The sequence below is a fragment of the Marmota flaviventris genome, chromosome 3 (genome assembly GCF_047511675.1).
Source record: "Marmota flaviventris isolate mMarFla1 chromosome 3, mMarFla1.hap1, whole genome shotgun sequence".
Classification (NCBI taxonomy): Eukaryota; Metazoa; Chordata; class Mammalia; order Rodentia; family Sciuridae; genus Marmota; species Marmota flaviventris.
In genome coordinates, this window is record NC_092500.1 from 48,356,707 (window position 1) to 48,364,736 (window position 8,030).

Genomic DNA, 8,030 nt, shown 5'->3' on the forward strand with positions numbered 1-8,030 from the left:
TCAGCACCAAATACAAATAAAATAAAGATGTTGTGTCCACCGAAAACTAAAAAAAATAAATAAATATTAAAAAATTCTCTCTCTCTCTTTAAAAAAAAGGGGGGGGGTAACATAGACTTCAACATAGGAGGGAGAAAGGGGCCATAGCTGGTATCCCTAGAAGTGAGGGGTTTTGCCTTTTTTATATGTCTTAGGCTTCCTTTGTTCTCCTGCTCTCTTCCTTCCTGCCTACATGACCAGGCCCAGAAGATGCTCAGTGGGATGGCCAAAAGGTGAGAAGCAGATGGGCCAGAGGGGCCAAGGTCCTCTGATCTGGGCAAATATTCCCTGTAGGGAGGGATAATCCTTGGGACAGGTTACCTTAGCAACAGGCTGGAGCAGGGGCAGGTTATCTTGATAAAGGTGGAGGAAGGGCTTTGAAGGCATTAATATTTCAACTCCTCTCCAATTTCTGGGACTCACTCAAATTGGCCTCCTTGATCCCACCTGACTCGATTTACCTATCTATACTGACTATCTAATTCTGGCTTCAAACTGACTAGCCTCTCAGTACCCAACTACCAAATGCTCAGGATAGAAAAGCTTGTAGACTCATGCCTGTCAATGAATGGCCTCCCTCGGGATCAGGTGACCCCTCTTCTCCAAACAGTTAAAGTCAATGGAAGAAGCAGGCAGGGTCACACAATACAAACATGACTTTAGGGATCCACATCTGCATGTGTGTGTAATTGTTCTCAGAGAAAAGGGATTTGGTGAGGCAGAATCCCCCAAAACTATTCAACATGTTCCAAAGCCTTAGTTTCCATTTATCTGTTAGAGTTCTATGGAGAGGCATCGAGGGTAAAACAGAGACAAGAAAGACTTGTTTTGTTCATTGAAACTTCTGACACGAAGTAGTCAGATATTCACAAGTATTTGTTGAGCAAAATAAAGAGGTGGCAATGCAGGAGAGGAAGAGCAGAAGGTGATAAGCATAGATGAAAGTATTCAATTTTGTATTCATTTTCTTTCCATGGTCTTTATAAATGATTGTCAATTGCATTGGGAAATGATTCCAAAGTGACCACTGTATTCATACACAGCTGGACCCATTCTCCACATCCTTAGACTTTAGGTAAATGCTCATGAAAGCTGTACTGCATAGCATTTCACACCCAGGAAAGTGACTAAAATTGAAAGAACAGGAAATTCTAAATGAGGGTGAGAATGAGGAAGAACTGGAACTGTCATACATTGCGGATGGGAGTGTAGATTGTACAAATTGGAAAAACTGTTTTGTTAAATATAAACCTACCATATGATCCAGTAATTTCACTCCTGAGTATATTTTCAGGAGAAAAAAAAATGAGTACTCATATCCACTAAGAACATGTATAAGAATGTTTATAGAAATTTTATTCTTAATAACCTAAAGCTGTAAGCAACCCAACTGTTCAATTAGAATGGATAAATAAACTGCAGAATGTTTATATAATGGAATACTACACTGTGATAAAAGAATAGCTACTGCTCCATGCAACAGCATTGGACCCCAAAACAAGAGTATACACTAAACGTACGTACTGCATGATTCCATTTATATGAAGCTCAAGAATTCTCAAAAGCAGGTCTATGGCTGGGTGCAGCAGGAGGATCATAAGTTCAAAGCCAGCCTCAGCAACAGCAAGGCACTAAGCAACTCAGTGAGACCCTGACTCTAAATAAAATACGAAACAGGGCTAGGGATGTGGCTCGGTGGTTGAGTGCCCCTGAGTTCAATCCCCAGTACTCTCCTACCCCTCCATCCCCCTCAGCCCTCACCCCCCACCCCTGCACCAAAAATAAAAGCAGATCTATGAATATAGATACTAGAGGCTCTTTGTGGCTAGGATTACACATCTATAATCCCAGTGATTCGGGAGGCTGGGGAAGGAGGATTGCAAACTTAAGGCCAGCCTGGGCAATTTAGTGGGACCCTAAGCAACTTAGTGAGAACCTATCTCAAAATAAAAATTAAAAAGTGTTGGGGATGCAGCTCAGTGGTAAAGCACTGCTGTGTTCAATCCTCAACACCAACATGGAGGGGAAAGTCAGACTAATAGTTACTTTTGAAGGGTTATTGACTGGCAGAGATCCCGGGGTAATATTCCACATATTGAGCTCTCTGAGTGGTTGTTGCACAGGTATAGACTTACGTAAAATTTAATCAAGTTGCACACTTAAGAAAATGTATACTTTTTACTGTATGTAAGTTATACTTAAGTTAAAAACAAAACAAAACCCAACCATTTGCTCTCTTCACACAGAAGGAGCTCAGTAGAACTTCTCCAGGCTATGGAGAATGCCGTCATTGTCCCTCTGTCCTTTCTCAGTGTTACTCAACCATACTGATCTGATGCCATGATTTGCTTCTAGACATTGTTTCCAAATGTTTTGATTTGATAAAACCATGTGAATAAATAATAGAGGGACTTCCTTCTGCTTTGTCTGGAGGGGATGAACCGGCCACGGAGTCACATTTTGTGTTTGGCAACATGGGGTGCAGATGGCGGGGGAGATAAGGGTATAGCACACTTGGCACAATGCCACTCTGTGCCTGGGGGACGATACATAGACAGAAAAACAGATTTCCACAGGCATGTTAGTTAGCTCAGAGCCTGTTGTGGCTAGAAATACTGGCATCCCTTACATTTTTCTTTCCCTGGTATTTGACAAAAGAATACTTTGTGCAAAGTGGCAGTGGCCAGTGGGTACAAGGCATGATGGCCATCTTTCCTTTCTTTTATGATTTTAAGTGTCTTGCTCATCTTCTGTGCCTTCCTCTAAGGAGATAAGGTCATGGCTCCTTTGTGCCACAATTGCTGAACACACTGAGGGGCTTGTGATGGCCCCTCACCTTCCATTTGTGCCAGGGCCAACCTCGCCACTGTGTCCTGTCCCGGACAGGCACTTAATGAGTTTCCAGGCCCTGGCAAGACATAGCCTTTCTTTGTGTGTCTCAGGGTGGACCCTTTTAATTAATCTCCAAAGCATCTGGATCCTGTTTCTCCACACGGGTTAAATGACTAAGCTTCTTGAGCCCCTCTGTCTAAGCCCCATGGGAATGAGAGAGTGAACTGCTTTCTGAGGGATTCGCCTCAGCTCCATGCCATCTTCCTTATATGAGTTGACAAGGTGCAGTGGCCCGTTCCCAGGGTGGATGTCACCATCTTGTAGGGATCGTTTCAATTTCTGAAACCGGAGCAGCACATTGTGGGGTCGGCAGAAGCCTGTGTGAAATCTCCTGGAGAGGAATGGAAGGTTTTCTCCGCTCTGTGTTTGTTTTCGCCATTCCCTGGGTTCTTCCCTGAGTCTCTTCCTGGTCACTTCCCTTGCGTCTTTTCTCTGAGACAGTCTTCTTACTATTGTCTCACTGCATGCCACTAATTATTCTGTCCCATGAGTTGTAGCCCCCCAAGTCCTTTGCTCTGGCTCCCTTTTCTTTTCTCCTCTAGAAGTAGTAGGACAGATCATCCCGCACTCTGCACCTCTCCTGTTCCCCTCCTCCTCTAACTGGACTCCACTCTACAATTTGACTAAAAAAATATGTAGAGTTTTGAGAGTCATTTACATCAATACCGCCATTGGGACAGATTCAACTGGTCTTTATGGGGCCTGAGCTCCTATATTTGTAGCAGTTGCCCTGGGATGCTGGGGACCCGAGGAGGCTCACTGAAGGAGGTCCCTGAAGCATATTGAGTAGCACTATTCTAGATCTCCCTCTAATTTTAAAGTTTCATCATTCAACATCATGTTTTCAAGATCTGTCCATATGTTATGTGTACCCTCAGTTCATTGCTTCTGGCTGGTCCCAGAATTCCATGGTTTGCTTCTCTTTAATAGTTTACTTTTCTATTCCCCAAGGGATGGACACCTAGGTTGCTTCCAAGCCCTCTATCACAGGATGCTGCAATGAACATTCTCTCCACATGTCCTCATGGACTTAGGAGTAAATGCCACTTGGGGTTCATAGCCAGGAGTGGTAAATGCTGAACTGTCAAGCACATATTTGCACATCTAAATTTAAAAAAAATATTTCCAGACTGATTTCTCTCCAATAAGGGGTTCATAAACTTGTTAGGAGGAATAACGGGCTTTTAAATCAGACAATAAAATAAATAAATCTGTCAGACCCTGTAAACAACAATAACAACAACAACAAAAATACCACCATCTAGTTAAATCAAGACACATTTTGTTAGAAATACACAATCTATTTTTCATTTTACCAAATCACATCAGGAAGATTGATTAGATGATCTTTGTTTGACTTCCAGTCTTTTTAAAGGAGTTTTTAAAAATGTTCATTCTTGATCACTGGAAAATTTCCAGGTCAGACTTCTTGCTTTTGTTTGTTTGTTTTTTAACTCGTTCCACATTTTTTTTTTTAAATTGGTCACATCTGACTTCTTAAACAATTTGGAAACACATTTGATTTCAAACAAACGTAAAAGTAAGATGAACTCACATGTACTTATCACTTAACTCACACAGCTTATTTCATTTTTCAATGGTTTAGAGCAATTCTGGATACCATTTCATTTCATTGTCCATATTTCAGTCTGTTCTCTGAACTTTAAAATTCATAAAGAAATACAAAGAGGGCTGGGGCTGGGGCTCAGTGGTAGGGCACTTGCCTCGCACGTGTGAGGCACTGGGTTGGATCCTCAGCACCACATAAAAATAAATAAATAAAGATATTGTGTCCATCTGCAACTAAAAAAATATTAAAAAAGAAATACAAAGAAAGAAAGTATAAGAAAAGCATTTAAAAATTTTCATTGAACTGTCCATTTTTATTGGTAAGCTTGTTTGGAAATGTATAGAGTCAGTGTATTTATAATGCAATAAAATTCCATTGTGTTTTATATGATTCCAGAGCCTCAGAGACAGGAATTCATGATAAAAGGCATGTATTTTTTTTCAACGAGCATTTATTCTTAATGTTTCCCAGATATATCCATTTACACAAGGTTCCTATGGTAAATAGGTTGGAACCAAAACATGACACTTCAAATAATAAGAGAGAGGAAAGATGGCCATCACGCATTCTACTCTGTGGTTTACAACCTGTAGGGCAACTTATTTAGGAGTCTAAAATATCTTTGTGTTTAAAACGTCAAACTTACCCAGTGCCAGAGGGTTATTTGATGTTATAACGTTCAAACAATCCAGAGACAATGGAAGGTACCATGCATCAGTAGGTCAGAACCAAAGATAGTGATGATAGCTTTTCTGTTGGGTGTGTTCTGGCTCCTAAGCTGCTCTGTGCTTTCTTTTCCAGTTGAGCTGAACTGCTTATTAAGCAGGTCTGGACTTCCAGGATGAAAACCTTGTTCAACTTAGATTCCTCGGAATTTTGAAGACAGACAGAGAAGTCTCAATGATTTTTGCTAGAAAACTGTTTTCTTCTGCACGCATCAACTCTCGAAATGAATTTGTGAGCTGGAAGCTGGGAAGTTGGCCTTTAGTTGGCCTCCTATTTCAGCTCTGACTGTGAGGGTGGGGGTAGTAGAGCACAGTCCATGTTCACACTACGGCTTGTGCCGGTTGTGGAGGTTTGAGGGTTCAGCTCGGATTCATCACAATGGCAGCTCTCAGTGTTTCTGTGAGGGGGTTACCTCAGGTGGTACTCTAAGGATTTGCCTCAAAACTGCTTTTGCATAGCCCTTTACATGAAGTATAGAAAATATTAACCATCCATATCAAGGAATGGGAATACTGATAGATGATGGGGGCTCAAGGCGCTTCTACTGCCCAGTGTCCATGACTGTGGAGACCTCTATGGTTGCTTCTCTCTCCCTGGGTCTCTAGAGCAAACTGTCTCCCAGTTTATTCTCCCACAGAAGTTTTACATACTTTGCCTGTGAAATGAATCCATACAGAGACCATTTTTATCAATATATTTATATCCCATATACTTTCGATAAATGGAGACAGCCCAGGGTACCTGGTAGTCTAGCTTTTTAAAAAATGATGCTCTTGACAGTAAATTCTAATCTGTGTGCGTAGGCGTAACTGACAGAGCTGATTCAGGACTACACAGTGCTTACAAGTTGTATTTTCTTTGATTAGATACCTTTGAACTTATCAGAGGGTCTATTTTGTTGTCTATCTTTGAAGAGTCTCTGCCAGGAAGATCCTCACCAAATACAGGGGTTTTTAACCTGGAGACAGACATCAAGAGGGTGTGTGGATCTTCCATCACAGGCAAAATTTACTGGGCAAGGAAATTTTCTGGAAAAGCCACATTTTTCATTAGATTTTCAAATGATTGCATCCCCCAGAAGGCTTAAGTTTCGTTGTTCTTCACCTTCAAGCTATCTAGACAGGTTTAGGGAAAACTTCAACCTTCTCAGCCCTCAGTGTACAGATCTTCGCCGCTCCCTCTCTGTTGGCCAAGGATCCTTGGCAGCTTGACAGGCTGGCCATGTGTGTTTGAACCCATTTGTGTCGTTGATTTTTGCAGGGACAGGGATTCTAAAAGGGCCTTCTTGTTAACTTCGTCACAAAAACTCTCAAAGCGGCAAGCCCTCTTTTATAGACACTGCACTCGAATTTAGTGACAGATTCTACTTAATACAGATGAACTTCAAAAGGTTGGTTCACTGCATACCTTCACGATCCATGGAAATTAAACACATTCGGGTATTTTTAGCAATATGCTCAGGTGAACTGAAATCAACCGTCATTTTTCTGTAAACGTTGATTCTCTTTTACCAAATACAGAACAAACTGAGTGTGCCAGCAATGTCCCTGATCTACTGGGCAGATGAATAACATTGAAAAATCATCCACATTTATGTTTGTCTCCATGGATGTGAATAATGAATACAAAAAAATCATTAGGAATGAGAGGCTCCTCGTTAAAGAAAAAGGCTTTCATTGGAAAAGCTGAAATATAGGCAAATTTTATTGGTACCATTACAAAGTTGCATAACTTGTCTTAAGGTTATGTAGTATAAAGCCTTGCTTTCGGATTTCCAATTCTGCCTTGATATGGGTTTTTTTTTTTTCCTTTCAACTTTCTGCTTCATATTTCTTAAGTTTCTGTTGTTGTTAAGCTCTGAGTATAAAAAGGACATTTGATCACCAACCCTCTGAGCATCTCTTCCAAAAGTAACTTCAGAATCTGTGGTTGAAGGCCTCTCTAAACAGGTTTCTTCCAAACTGCAGTTCATAAACCTTCAGTGGGTTATAATATCAATTTAGAGCACTGCGGCATGGATTTTTTAAAATTTTTTTTAGTTGTAGATGGACACAACACCTTTATTTTGTTTATTTACTTTTATGTGGTGCTGTGGATCAAACCCAGTGCCCCCCACATGCTAAGCAAGCAATCTACCACTAAGCTCCAACCTTAGTCCCTGGGTTTGTTTTTAAAAATGAAACAATATAGGTTACCAGAAGGCATCGTATATGGTAAGTGTAAGTATTATTTTCTAAATATTTGTTTAGGTTACTTATGAGTATGTGTGTTTTGACAGTTGTGTGCTGGAAAATATTACCAACCTGGCTCTCTGGGAGAAGAGGTATATGGTATATGCGTACACAAATTTATTACAAATGTTACTTGTGTAAAGGGTGCAGAGCTCACAATTTATAACTAGTAAAAATATTCAAAACTCTTTATTGTAAATTTCACAGTCAATTGATTTTCATAAATGTTTTCATTGATCTTTGCCAAACATCTGTATCCATAGCCAACCCATGGTTGCAATTCAACTCTATGTGACAAAAATCAAACTATGAATAAGCACTTGATTTCTATTTAGCTCAGCAAAGAAGCCCTTCACATCATTGATAAGTGCATGTATTCAGACATAATATTAGCTGATATTTCCATGCATATTAACAAATAAGATGAAAGTGTAACAATAAAGACACACTGGAACCTTGCTCGATCATCAATGACACCCATGAATCTTTGTTGAATCAGATAATGATTTCCAAATACTGGGCTGGCAGGATATGTCTTCAATTATTTTTGTGCTATTCACAGTGTAACAGCT